Here is a 13,329-nt window from a genome sequence, read left to right as displayed (position 1 = left end):
ACCTGCCCCAAGTTGTCTCTGTGAACCTGGTATTGCCCATTTGCTCCTTCAGGGGGTGATGATGGCAGATTCTATGGGAACCTTTTCGGAGTGCTGATCCCTCTGCAGGACAAAAGATCCCACAACCAGGTTGGTGCACAAATGCCCTCCAAGCTGCCCAGGCCCTGAGTCCAGGTAAAAGCCTGATAGGCCTAAGCCTGAGAGATGTTCATTTCCGGCTCTGTCAGCTAATTGGTTCTGTCAGGGAGCCAAGATGGCAAGGTGGGCCCCTGCAAGTGTTGGGCAGTCTGCAGGGCAAATGACCCCCAACTGCGTTGGAGCACAGATGGCCCATCGAGCTGCCTAGGGCCTGGGTGCAGGCAAAAGCCTGCCACGAATAGACCCAAGCGATGTTAGCCTCGGGCTATGTCTGCTAGCTGGCTTTGTGTGTTAGATCTCTCTGGTGTCCAGTAGCCAAGATGGCTATGCACGCCCCTACAAGTGCTGGGCGGTCTGCAAGGCAAATGACCTCCTGGCCAGGTTGGCACACAGATGGCCCACCTGGCTGCCAAGGGCCTAGGTGCAGGCAAAAGCCTGCCAGACTTAGACCCAAGCGATGTTAGCCTCGGGCTATGTCTGTGTATCTGGCGCTGTCAGATCTCTCTGGCGTCCAGGAGCCAAGATGGCCGAGCGCCTCTCATAGCTGGTTGGCAGTAGGCAGAGCCATCTTTATGTTTTACCTTTGCTTCCTGAGTGTAGATGCAATGTGACTGAAAGAATAGAAAATACAGCCTAACTCCAGCCTTCTAAGGAGCCCCAAACCCTTCATATTCCAGAGCCCGATCTTTGTGCTCTTTGTTAGAAGCTAGGTAAAAGGTCACAGTCCAGAGCCCGCCCTTTGTTTAGACCTAGCAAAAGGGCCTTGAATAGGTGATCCTGGCCCCTATAAGGTAACTGGAAATGAGCTAAGCTTATCTTGCTTCTGTAAACTGCTTACGACATTACTCCTATCCAGGAGTTCATGCAGCTATAGACATTCAAGAAAATAGGAAACTAATTGCTCCACTGAGCTCGGGCTCCGATAACTTAAACTGATTGGTACAAATCGATTGGCTCACATTTCGAGGGCTCTACATGCTAAGAAATGATTGGTTTGTGATTTGCGGGCTTTGTCGTCAACTTATAAAAGCTGTCGCAATTTGGCACTCAAGGTCCACAGTCCTCTAACCCTGCGTGGTGTACAGCTGTGGAACCCAGAATTCTGGAATAAAGAAATCCTCATGTTATTGCATTGAGACTGCTTCTCTCGAGTGATTTGGGTGTCGCCTTCCGAGGCATGGGGTGCTGGGGCACCCTCGGTTTTGGGGGGGTCTTACATGACCAGCCAGCTTTCTGCTCCCGTAGCCTTGCCCTCCCGGTCTGTCACCCTGTTGCCCTGTCCTTCTTTTCAATGAAGAGCTCAATCACTCTGCAACCATAAGCTAAAATAGGCCCTTTTTGCTTTAGGCTGTTCTTCTCTGACTATCTTATCACAGCAACATAAAATTAATACACCATGGGAGAGACACCCAAGCACACACCTCCAGGCCCCTTGGCAGGATTGACTGGGGACTACAGTGAGCAACTATGTGGTGGAGAGATGGGAAAGAGGGGGTTACACAGTGAAGAGATGAGAGAGAAAATGGAGCCGAGTGTTCTGTAAACAGTGGACAGAGGAGGAGCTAGAGATGTAATGGAGGTGAGGAACAGGAGGATGGGAGGAACCTGTACAAACTCCTGGGGCCATTGAGAGGTCTGGCCTGGGCTGTTGTCAAGGGTCATGTCTGGGTCCAGGGTCCTTACTGCAGCTGGATCTGTACTGATGTCTGTGGCCCATGCTGCCACCAAAGGCCATCCAGATGTCAGTGGTCTGGGCTGCTGCCTGAGACTGTGTTGATGTCTGGGGGCCATACTGACACTAGAGACCCGACTGATTTGAGTGTCCTGTGATGTCACTTGAGGCCACGGTGATGTCCTGACCCCAGACTGTCCTTGACAACTATGGTCCTGCTGAAGCTGGGGTCTCTGACAGTGGCCATGGCCTGAATAACTGTCAAAGGCCATGTGGATGCCAGTGGCCTGGAACTTTGTGAGTGTCTGAGGGTCATGCTGCCAATAGGGCACATCCTGTTCTGAGTGGCCTGCTTCATGCTGCTGCCAGGGGCCATGTCTGTGTCCACTGTCCTATCCCAGCCAGGGTCTGTATTGAAGACCAAAAGCCATGCAGATGTCCTTGGTCTGTGCTGCTGTCTGAGGCCTGAGTGTTGTGCTGAGCTGACTCTTACCAGCTACCACACTTGGGAGAGCTGGTCCCGCCACTGTCCTGAGCAGCTGGCCCTCATAGTGTAGGTGCAGGAGAGCCGTCAGGCTGAACAACTCAGCCTCCACCCAGGCCCAGATCCAGGGCTTTGGGTTAGCCCATCCCAACATCTACCCCATCTCCGAACTGCTGGAGCATTTGAAGGAGCCAGTCCTACAGGGGCAAGCTGCAAGATCACAGGGCAACAGCAAGATATCCTAGAGGAGTCCTGGTGAGGATCCAGTATTGAGAGTGTAGCGAAAGCCAGAGGCCTCGAACCAGACCAGTGACTCATTGTGATGAACATTTCGAGAAGTGTGGACAAAGGGTATACAACAGGACACACGGAGACACAGTGCAGCTTCTACAGCGAGATGTTTTTAAAATTATTTTTATTTACTTCTTTTCATTTTGTTTTGTTTTGAAGAGTAGGTTGCAAGGGCAGTGGGCAGATATGAAGGGACAGGGTGATGGGTGGGATTGTGTTGCGAGATGTGAAATTCACAGAGAATCAATATAACGTTAAAAACGTAGTGTATCGTGCCTAACTTAGCTCACTTCTTAAATTTTGAGAGAGGGTCTCTACTTTTCTCAGGCTTGCTTGAACGTTCAATTCTCCTGTCTTCATTGGATTTCAGGCCTATGCTGCTAGGCCCTGCCTAATCTTCCTGCTTGGATTACAAATGGTGGTCTTCTTATTGTGTCCTTGGCTGGCATGCAGTTCCAGCCTATAAAGACAGCAGTCCTATGGATGATAGTTCTACCCTTCTGGCCTCCTTTAACCTTCCTGGTTTCCTTAAAGTTTCCATCTCTGTAGAGGTCAAAACATCCTTGTGCTCACAGATAAGCAAAGGAGAAGCCAGGAAAGTTAAATGCAGGGCTTCTTTCAAAGGAAAGAGTTGTTTACTTGTCCTGGAATGCGGGGAATGGATGTAGTTTACAACTTAATGATCCTTTGCCACCTAAGGAGCCAGGCTCCACCCATATCCTCTAGAATAATATGTTTATCTCAGACTCTCCTCCGCGGCCCAGAACCTTGAGCCTTCCTAGAACATCGAGATGCCATCTGTACTTTACAGCAGCTTAAGGGTCTTCTGTTATTTTAGGGCCAGGTCCCAGGCCTTATGTTTACTTCACAGGCAATTCTCCAGACCTCACCTTAAACACTGTTTCTAATTCAACAGAACCCATTTTACAGATGTAGCCACGGGTACTTTGTAAAGTGCTTCAATGTAAACATGTTTGAAGTTTTGTTGTACTCAGGACACTGAGGTAATTGTTACCAGAAAAACCTTTATTTCCCAAAATTGTGCTCTGCTTAAAAATGCTAAATTTAATAAACTGGTATCAGGCCCTCAAAGGTTGTAGCTGAGCACCGGTTACCTAAGCTGTGTGAGTTTAATTATTTTTAAAAATATTTTTTAAATTATTATTGTTGTTGTTGTTGTTATTGTTATTATTATTAATCATTCCATTTGTTTATATCTCAAATGATATTCCACCTCCAGGGTACCACTCCATAAGCCCCCCATCCTATAACCTCCCTCTCCTCCCTCCCCTTTGCCTCTGTGAGGGTGCTCCCCACCCACCTACCCTCTCCCACCCCACCCCTCCAGCATTCCCCTACACTGGGGCATCAAACCTCCACAGGACCCAGGGCCTCCCCTCCCACTGATGTCAGACAAGGCCACTCTCTGCTACCTATGTATCTGGAGCCACAGATCCCTCCCTGTACACTCCTTGGTTGGTGGTCTAGTTCCTGGGATCACTGGGTGGTACAGCCAGCTGATGTTTTTCTATGGGGTTGCAATCCCCTCAGCTCCTCCAGTCCTTCTGCCAGCTCCCCCACCAGGGACCCTGAGCTCAGTCTGATGGTTGGCTCCAAGCATCCACATCTGCATTGGTCAGTTGCTGGTTGACCCTCCCAAGGATCAGCCACACCAGATTCTTGTCAGCAAGCGCCTCTTGGCAAAGGCAACAGTGTCGGGTTTGGTGTCTGCAGCAGGATGGATCCCTGGGTGGGGCGCTCCCCTGATAGCACTTGCTTCAGTCTCTGCTTAATTTTTTTTTGTCCCTGTTCTTCCTTTAGACAGGAACATTTCTGGGTTAAAAACTTTGAGATGGGTGTGTGTCCTCCATTCCACCACAGGGGGGCTGTGTCTATCTACTGGAGGTGGTCTCTACAGGTTCTATCACCATCCCTGACCTCAAGCAGTACTACAGAGCAATCGTGATAAAAACTGCATGGTATTGGTACAGTGACAGACAGGTGGATCAATGGAATAGAACTGAAGACCCAGACATGAACTCGCAAACCTATGATCACTTGATTTTTGACAAGGGAGCTAAAACCATCCAGTGGAAAAAAGACAGCATTTCCAACAAGGTGCTGGTTCAACTGGCAGTCAACATGTAGAAGAATGCAAATCTACCCATTCTTATCTCCTTGTACAAAGTTCAAGTCCAAGTGGATCAAGGACCTCCACATAAAACCAGAGCTGGGCGTGGTGGCACACGCCTGTAATACCAGCACTTGGGAGGCAGAGGCAGGTGGATTTCTGAGTTCGAGGCCAGCCTGGTCTACAGAGTGAGTTCCAGGACAGCCAGGGCTACACAGAGAAACCCTGTCTCGAAAAACCAACCAACCAAACAAACAAACAAACAAAACCATATACACTAATATTAATAGAAAAGAAAGTGGGGAAGAGCCTCAAGCACACAGGCACAGGGGAAATTTCCTGAACAGAACACCAATAGCTTATGCTCTAAGATCAAGAATTGACAAATGGGACCTCGTGAAATTGCAAAGCTCCGGCGAGCAGATTCTTCCCTGCTGCTCGCATATTCCGTGTGGCAGGACTCGCCCCTCAGAGAAGCTTCTCGAGTCTGTTGCCTGCACTGAGTTGTGCAGGTAGTGATTTGGGGAGAGACCAGCAAAAGCTCCGTCCTCAGTCTTTCCCTGATTTGAAGGGTTCTGTCTTTGTGCACTTCCTGTTTCTACTTCTTCTAACCCTTGTTTTGGAGAAAGCTTTAGTGTGGCTTATAAAAGAGAAGAAGAAAAAAATCTAGGGTAACTGGCTTATTTTGGAGGTAAGTCGGCTCTCATCTTTCTTGTTTTGATTTGCATGTTGCTAGAACGGGATCATACTTTAAATGAAAGTTCTGAGCTGGAATGCAAACAGATACAGAGAGTTTTCTTTGAGCTGAATTTTGATAGGTGACATTGGAACTGCCAACAAGCCGGGATGAGAGATTGAGCAGCAGGGGCTGTCTCACAGCTTCAATCATGGCGGCTAGAAACAGAACCGGAAGCTGCTGTATGCAAATATGAAACAAGGAGCTCCGACTTCCGCAGCTTCACATCTGTGCATTCAGGGTTCTATGCGGCCTCGGTAGAGCCTGCCTCTGATAGACACCCTTCTGACACTGAACAGTCCTCCCAGACCCAGGAGAGAGGGGGGCATAAAATCGTGAGGACCTGGGTCCATTTTGCTTTTGGTACCAACCTCCCTTAGCCTGCCAGGCGCCTGTCTCCTTGTCTTAGTCAGATAGGCTGCCTTAGCAAGATGTCCCAGACTGTGTGGCTTCAGCAATAGACAAATATTTTTTTAGCTCTAGATGCTGGATGTGTAAGAACAAGGGTCAGTGGGCTCTCTTTGGCATGAACATGGCCCCCTCTTACAGTGTCTAACCACGGATGCATGCATTCTTAGTTTCTCTCCTTTTCTATTAGCACAGTGGTCCTTTTAGATTAGGTCCCTTCTCATCCATTCGATAGGTCTTAATCACCCTCTCAAAGGTCCCATTTCCTACTGGAAATAGATTTTGGGAGGGGACAAACACTCTGCAGACTCCCCTTAACGTCCTCAGGAGATTATTTGGGTGAAGTTCCACCTGGCACACAGCTCTTTCTGTGTTTCCTATGCCAGGTGGCTTCAGGGGTCACCTCCTCTTGTTAGAATTATCTCGTGGCTGAAGACTGAGGAGCCAGCTTTTCACTTTGAACCAGCTTGGTTTTGGTTTGCTCACTGATACAATCTCTAAGGAGGCCCCGTAGTTCTCATCTCATAGAATTGTCATGAGAAATAAAGGTGTCATTTTTAAATGTAGAGTCCAGCCTTTGAAAGATGCCGAGGGCTACTGTCACCTCTTTCTTATTCAGGGTCTTTGGCTTCTGCCATTGCATCTATTTCTCTTCTGCAACACGGTTCCCTCCTAGACATATCAGACTGGCCTGGAACGTGCCGTCCTCCTAATACTGTCAGCCTTCCTAATCCTGAGATTACAGGTGTGTGTCACCAGGTCTAGTTTTTAGCAGCCTAATTGTTCTCTCTTTTTCATCTGCTTCCTTGGTCCTTGTGGGTGGCCTAGGTATGCATACCACCCAGTGATAGCCATTTATTCTCATCAACTTGATTTTTTAACCCAAATATCCATAGTGAATTTTTTTTGGTGAGGGGGCGTATTTGGTTCACAGTTCTTACAGGAATGAACTTAAATGTTCCTTACTCATCATTTTGTCTGATTGGTCAAGGAAACCTAGTTAGGTCTTTCTGATTGGTTGAGGAAACCTAGTTAGGTCTTTCTCCAATCACACCCTGCCTCAGTTCAGTCATCCAAGCCTGGGAAGGAACCATCTTCTTCTGAACTCAGTAGATGGACAAGGAAGGGTGAAGGCCAGGAAAGGAGCACAAAGAGGCACCGCCCCCATGCTTACATTATCAGTGTGTGCTACCATGTCACATCTCTGCCTTTCCCATGAGAAGCTTTCTTTCCTAAACACATTAGAATGAACCACCTTTTAAAATGACTTTTCTTTCTCTCTTCCTCTTGGCCCGCTGCACCTGACTGCCCCTCTAGCCACGCTCAGGGAACTGTTTCCATGAGCTCCTATTTATCTCCTGGAAATTATCCAGAGACCTTTACTTACTTGAGCACCTTGGCCCAGTGAGACACCCTATGTAATGGTTCCTCTGCGAACCAGCCCGAGGTTTCCCACACTGTATGCCTCAGATTTCCCACTTCCAACCTTCAGCGGATTCTTGGGTCTCTTAGCTCTGAACTTCTACAAGACAGAGACAACATTCTTCAAAAGTAACCAGAAAGGACTGTTTAAGTGATTCTGACAAAGGCAGAATCATGGGATGTGTATTTCAACACAGTGAGGGATCCAACTGAGGTTATGACCCTACTCAGAATGTAACTAACTTTCAGTATGAGAAGGGGGTCAGAAGTCTGTCCCCTTTGGTACTGTGAATGTTTGTCTCCGAAGGGAAGCACAACTACCTTCAGAATGTGATCACTGGAGAGACAGGAAGCTACAAAGCCACAATGTGAAGCCAGAATTTCCTGAGTTTGATAGAGGAAATCAAAGCGTGTTATAGAAAATAATCAACACTTGGTGCTTGGTGACTATTTTCCTTCTGAAAGCTGAGACTTACTACTAGGAATCTGTAGCAAGTGGTAGTGTGTGCCATGGGTCAAAAACAGGAAGCCCAGATGATGATCTAGATTGGCTCAGTGCTGTGCCTTCAATGAGCCAGGTTAAGTAACTGCCACTGTCCTCAAGGGGTGGAGCCAGAGATTATGAGGCTCTTTTTCCAGCACAGAGAATGACCTATCTGGTTCTCACCTTAGTGCTGGCTTAGTTTCAAGGGTTTGGACTTGGTGCCATAGAAAAGTTGAGAAGTTTCATTTAGCAGATAGAGTCTCTGTAGTCAAGGCTGGTACACATATCTGCCTTAGCATCCCCAGTTCTGGGATTATAGTTGCTCACAACTATACCTCAGCCACCATACCTGGCTGAGGATTTTATATATGTATGTATGTATGTATGTATGTATGTATGTATGTATGTATGTATCTGGATTGAATGAGACTCACTTTGCTATTAGATTCCTGTTCCAGAGTGGGCAAAAGAAGGTGAAGAGGCTCCCAAGGCTGGGTTTAGTTTAGTGAAGTTCACCTGTGTGTGCCTGTGGTAGGAGGTATATACACTTAGGGACACATGATTGCTAGAGACTTGTCATCCTGGAGAACAGTTGCCCTAATACCAGTTACTGGGAAGGATGAAGAGGCTTTGATCACTTGGTTGGAAGCATGAAGTACTTGTTAACATGCATGAGTTAAGAACTCAGAAGTTAGTTCCCTATCACTAAGAACTGATTCTGAGCCATTCTTGGTATAAAACTCAGCCTCAAAACCAACTATAACAAGAAATTCAATTACAGCAAATCCATGGTAATCCCCCTGCCCCAATTTCACCTTTAGACTTGAAGAAATCTAGGGAGAGTTTATATTGAACAGCAGAAGGTTATCTTTCTTGAAAATCTCTTCACAGGAATAAATCTTTTATAGTAAAGTCTCTTGGTGTAAAGTCTCCTCCAGTCCCCTGATGGGAAGAGAAGGGAGTATGAAGGGTAAGGGATCTACCTCCTGCTACATCTTTCCTACAGTCAGTGACTTCTTGTTCCAGGAAACGCCCTCCTTCCCTGTGAGCTGACTAGAGGCCCTCTTTCAGCCTATGTGGTAGTCAGTTTTCTGCCGCTATAACAAATGGCCTTAGACAGTGAAGTGTTGGCTCACTGTTTGGAAGTTTCAGTCCATGGTCATTTGGGCTGGTGTTTGTGGATCTGTGGTGTGGCAGCACTTCTCAGGGGATTGGATGGTAAAGCAAAGTCTCTCATCTCACGTTCATAGAATGAGAGAAACAAAGAGGGTCCCCAAAATCCTGCTGGAAGGTACTCCTCCATGGATCTAAGAATTCAGGAACTAGGTCCTATTTCCAAGTCAGATAACATCACCCTGGAGACCAGCATGCTAATGCGCAGCCAGACCTTTGGCTGAGGGTGGGTAGAGACAGTGCAGAGCCTAGGGTGGTACTCTAATCCCAAGCTTTAGCATCTCATAAGCTAGTCAGTCTTTCTTCAAAGATAGTCTCCTCTTCAGAGATAATCTCCTTCCCTAACAGCTGCTTTGTTTTCTATATTACAAGCTATTTGTGTGTAATGCTGGATATGTTATGTATGTAGTTACTAACTTTGAGAAACATATTTAAGATACTTTTCCTTATATATGTAAAACAGACTAAAGAAATGTTAGAGATTTGACTTAGTGAATGGGTACTTGTACTCCAGTTTCTCCAGGGTCTCATCTACTAATTTCTACCTGGTGTGACATGGGCTGATTTACTAAACCGTTTAGATTCCTGGAGTAAAAGACAATGGGAGAACTAGTTGTATTCCATTTCGCTGGCCAATATTAGTAATTATTTTCATCTTAGCAGTGCTTGTCATCAATGAGGATGTTTTATAATCACTTATTTTGTTAGAAACTTCTGTGGGCATATTTAATGGGTCTCAAGGGTTTTGTTTCTGTCATGAGATGGAATTGAACTCTATTCAGGATTATGGGCTGGTTGTGGAACCTTGCTTCTAACCACAAGAGGTTGGCAGGAGCAGTGTCTTTGGATCTTAGGCAGACAAGGCATGCTGCCCCCATCCTCTGCTTTCCACTTCAGAGCTCTTGCCCTTAGAACTCAGACACCATGCTAGAAGAAGCCCAGGCCACAGAGAGACCAATGTGAAAGCTTTATGGCCAACAGTGTCACTCAAGATCTCAGTTAACAGCTTCTTTTAAACACAATACAGTGAGTCCATGTAACTCCTCAGGCATGGTCTGACTCTTATGAAACCCCAGTGACAGCCACCTCAAGAGCCAGGTCAAGGCATAGAGGTCACGTGGTTCCATCTGTTGTGCTTATATTCTTGATGCCTGTTTCTGATCCCAAGGATGTATGGATATCATAGTTGAAGAATGACATAAGATTTTCATATCATCGCCTATGTGGCTTTGGTGTGAAGTATCCTGACAAGTAGTGTGTACTCCATTTTTGTCTCCTCAATGACAGCCTGTAGCTCTGGGACACCAGACACCCATCTTTCATCTTTGATTAGACTTCCTTATAATTGCATTGATTTCAAAGGAATGTGAAGATCTTGGCCAAGGAAAATTTTAGACTTTAATGACTATTGAGGAGTTGGGTATCCCTCAGTTTATACTATATATATACCTCTTTCTTGTTTCTTTTTTTCTCTTCTTTTCTCTTCTTTTCTCTTCTCTTCTCTTCTCTTCTTTCTTTCTTTCTTTCTTTCTTTCTTTCTTTCTTTCTTTCTTTCTTTCTTTCTTTCTTTCTTTCTTTCTTTCTTTCTTTCTTTCTTTCTTTCTTTCTTTCTTTCTTTCTTGGTATGTAGTTTTAAAAAAAAAGAAACCAAAAAAAATCTATTCTTGGGGGATAAAAGTACAGTGGATTTCTCCTTGCGACTACATGTACTGAATTCAACATGGACAATGTGAGGCAGGGGTGGGGAGGTATGAGAATTGACAACTGATGAGAGCTATCCTTCAGCCTACCTTTGTGTCTCCAGTCCACTAGTAGATAAATATTATAAAGACCAGCACAGAAAACAGTGCACAAGGGGGAAACACAACATGCTAAGGGTAACTCTCTTTAATAAAATCTTACAGAATCAATGGGAAAAGAATGCTATTGTCTCCTTAGACTTGCCAGGCACTGAGCTCTGTACTTACCCTATAAGTCACATATATAATTGATGGCACTAGAACTATACCTATATGACATGAACTATACCTAAGGCTATAGCTGACATAGCCTTGCAGTCTGGGTTTGAAATGCAGCCCTGTTATGGCATTAACCGTGTATTTGTCATTCCCCAATCTTGAATTGTGGGGGTCAGTTCTACCTTGCTTGAGCCCCTCAGAAGAATTTTCTCTTTGGGTCAGTGGAGGAAAAGTTCCCTGTGGATATTTGCCTAGGAGAGTAGGAAAAGCTATCATCTCTCTGGACCTCTGGCCAGGGTGACCTCTCACAAAGATGGCAAGGGGCATCAGAATCATCACACTCTGGTAATTCTAGTTACTGATCTAGAATCTGTCTTGATTGCTACGCTATGTATCCTGTAAAGATGCATATAGCTGTCAAGCCCACCATTTCAGCCTAGCAGAGTGCAACGGCTGCCACTTACCTGGTTTAACCATTTCAAGTGAAACCAGAAGGGGACTATGTGAGGGGAATAAGGGGACCAGCAAGAGGTGGGACGGGGGACAAGAGAGGTGCACATGAGCACCTCACAGTGATACACATACATGGACAATGTCACAAGAAACATATTTTGTATGATCATTAAAGTCTTCACGAAAAAAGAAAACCAACAAAGACTATTTCAATAGCTTTCTGTACCCCACAAGCTTCCATTGAAGTCTGGTTCCTGTTGACTCTCTGAGCAGTCATTTCTCCTAATTCTTCCATTACATTCACAACTTATAGATGCTCCTTCTGTTTCCAGAAGGATAACCATTGGCTCTTTGTTCTCTCTTGCATGTCCTTTGTCCCTCTAAGTCATTTCCCCATTCCTCAGTAGTCAAGCTTCCCAATGCCACAGACCTTGATAACACAAAAGAACTCTAAAGAAAAGTGCATGGCAATTTGTGTTTGCATGTCTTCCTCATCCGTTCCATAGGACCCCCTGAAGAACTCATTTTCACTTTATCTCAGATGTATATCAATATTTGTGAATAAAAAGCAAGCAGGCTATCACCTGAAAAGCTGGGCATTGTGGAAGCATGAATATTTACCAAACAGCATACCAGAAAATTTCAGTGTCTGAATGCTGGCTAGTTTTTGTTTTTTTCCAACTTGACAACACAAACTAGACCTATCTGAAAGAAGGCAATCTCAATTGAGAAAATGCCTCCATAAGATCTGACTGGAAGACATTTTCTTTCTTAGTGATTGATAGGGGAGGGACCAACCCACTGTGGGTGAGGCCATCCCTGGGATGGTGGTCCTGGGTTCTATAAGAAAGCAGGCTGAGCAAGCTAGCAGGCAGCACGGCTTCTGCATCAGCTCCTGCCTCCGGGTTCTTGCTCTGCTTGAGTTCTTGTCCTGAATTCCTTTGATGATGAACAGATGAATACACAAGTGTAATCCAAATAAACCTGTTCCTCCCCAACTTGATTTTTGGTCATGGTGTTTTGTCCCAGCAATAGAAACCCTACAACAACCGGCTTATTCTTTTTTTAAAAAAACATTGAGATGTAATTTGTGTATATAAGGGTTTTGCTTGCATGTATGAAAGGGCAGTGCCTGAAGTCAGAAGAGATGGTGGATCCCCTGGGACTGGAGTTATGAATGGCTGTAAGCTACCATGTGGGTGCTGGGAACTGAACTTGAATGCTCTTGACTTCTGAGCCATCCTTTGGACCCCTGCCTGGTTATTCTTTAAGCTTAGAATGTCCTCACCTGAAGAGAAAATTCCTCAGGCTGGTTAACCCTAAGAAATATCTTTATGCCATGAAATGTCTTAATGCATGGGCCTGGCTTAATTCTGACTTTATTTGTACAGAATTTTCTGTGTGCCTTTAGATGCTTGCTTACTTGGATATCAGGACAACCCTGTGTGCCAGCTTTGGTACACATGAAAAATAAACTCAAGTTCAGAGAAGCAAAGGCACTTGCTCAAGGTCACACAGCTAACGTGAGAACTAGGGATAGAAGCCAGTTCGGCTCCTTTCTTTTAATACCATGCCTATGTGAGTTAATGCCTCTGATCACCGCTAGGATGGGCTGTGTGAAATACACAGCTTAGGGTATCTGGCTAAACTATGAGCTAGAGGCTCTACAGGAGCTGTGGTATCCTTTTACTCCTTCCTTCCTTCCTTCCTTCCTTCCTTCCTTTCTTCCTTCCTTCCTTCCAGATGACGTCCTGGGCTAAGCTAGGTCTCTTGCTCCCTGGGTGGGAGATTCTCCAGAGCTGGTAGGTAACAAAGAGCTGGCAGTGACCTGATTTCAATCCACGGAGATAGATTTGGATAGAAACTTTGAGTTTACAGAAAGATCAAGATCATTCTCAAACAAAATAGTTCATGTTGGTTATCAGGCGTCCCAGAATTCTCTGCTTTCTTTGGTTATTCTATCACCATTTATTTAGGAC

This window comes from Apodemus sylvaticus, chromosome 5 (assembly GCF_947179515.1).
Source record: "Apodemus sylvaticus chromosome 5, mApoSyl1.1, whole genome shotgun sequence".
NCBI classification, from domain to species: Eukaryota; Metazoa; Chordata; class Mammalia; order Rodentia; family Muridae; genus Apodemus; species Apodemus sylvaticus.
This window is presented reverse-complemented; position numbering follows the sequence as displayed.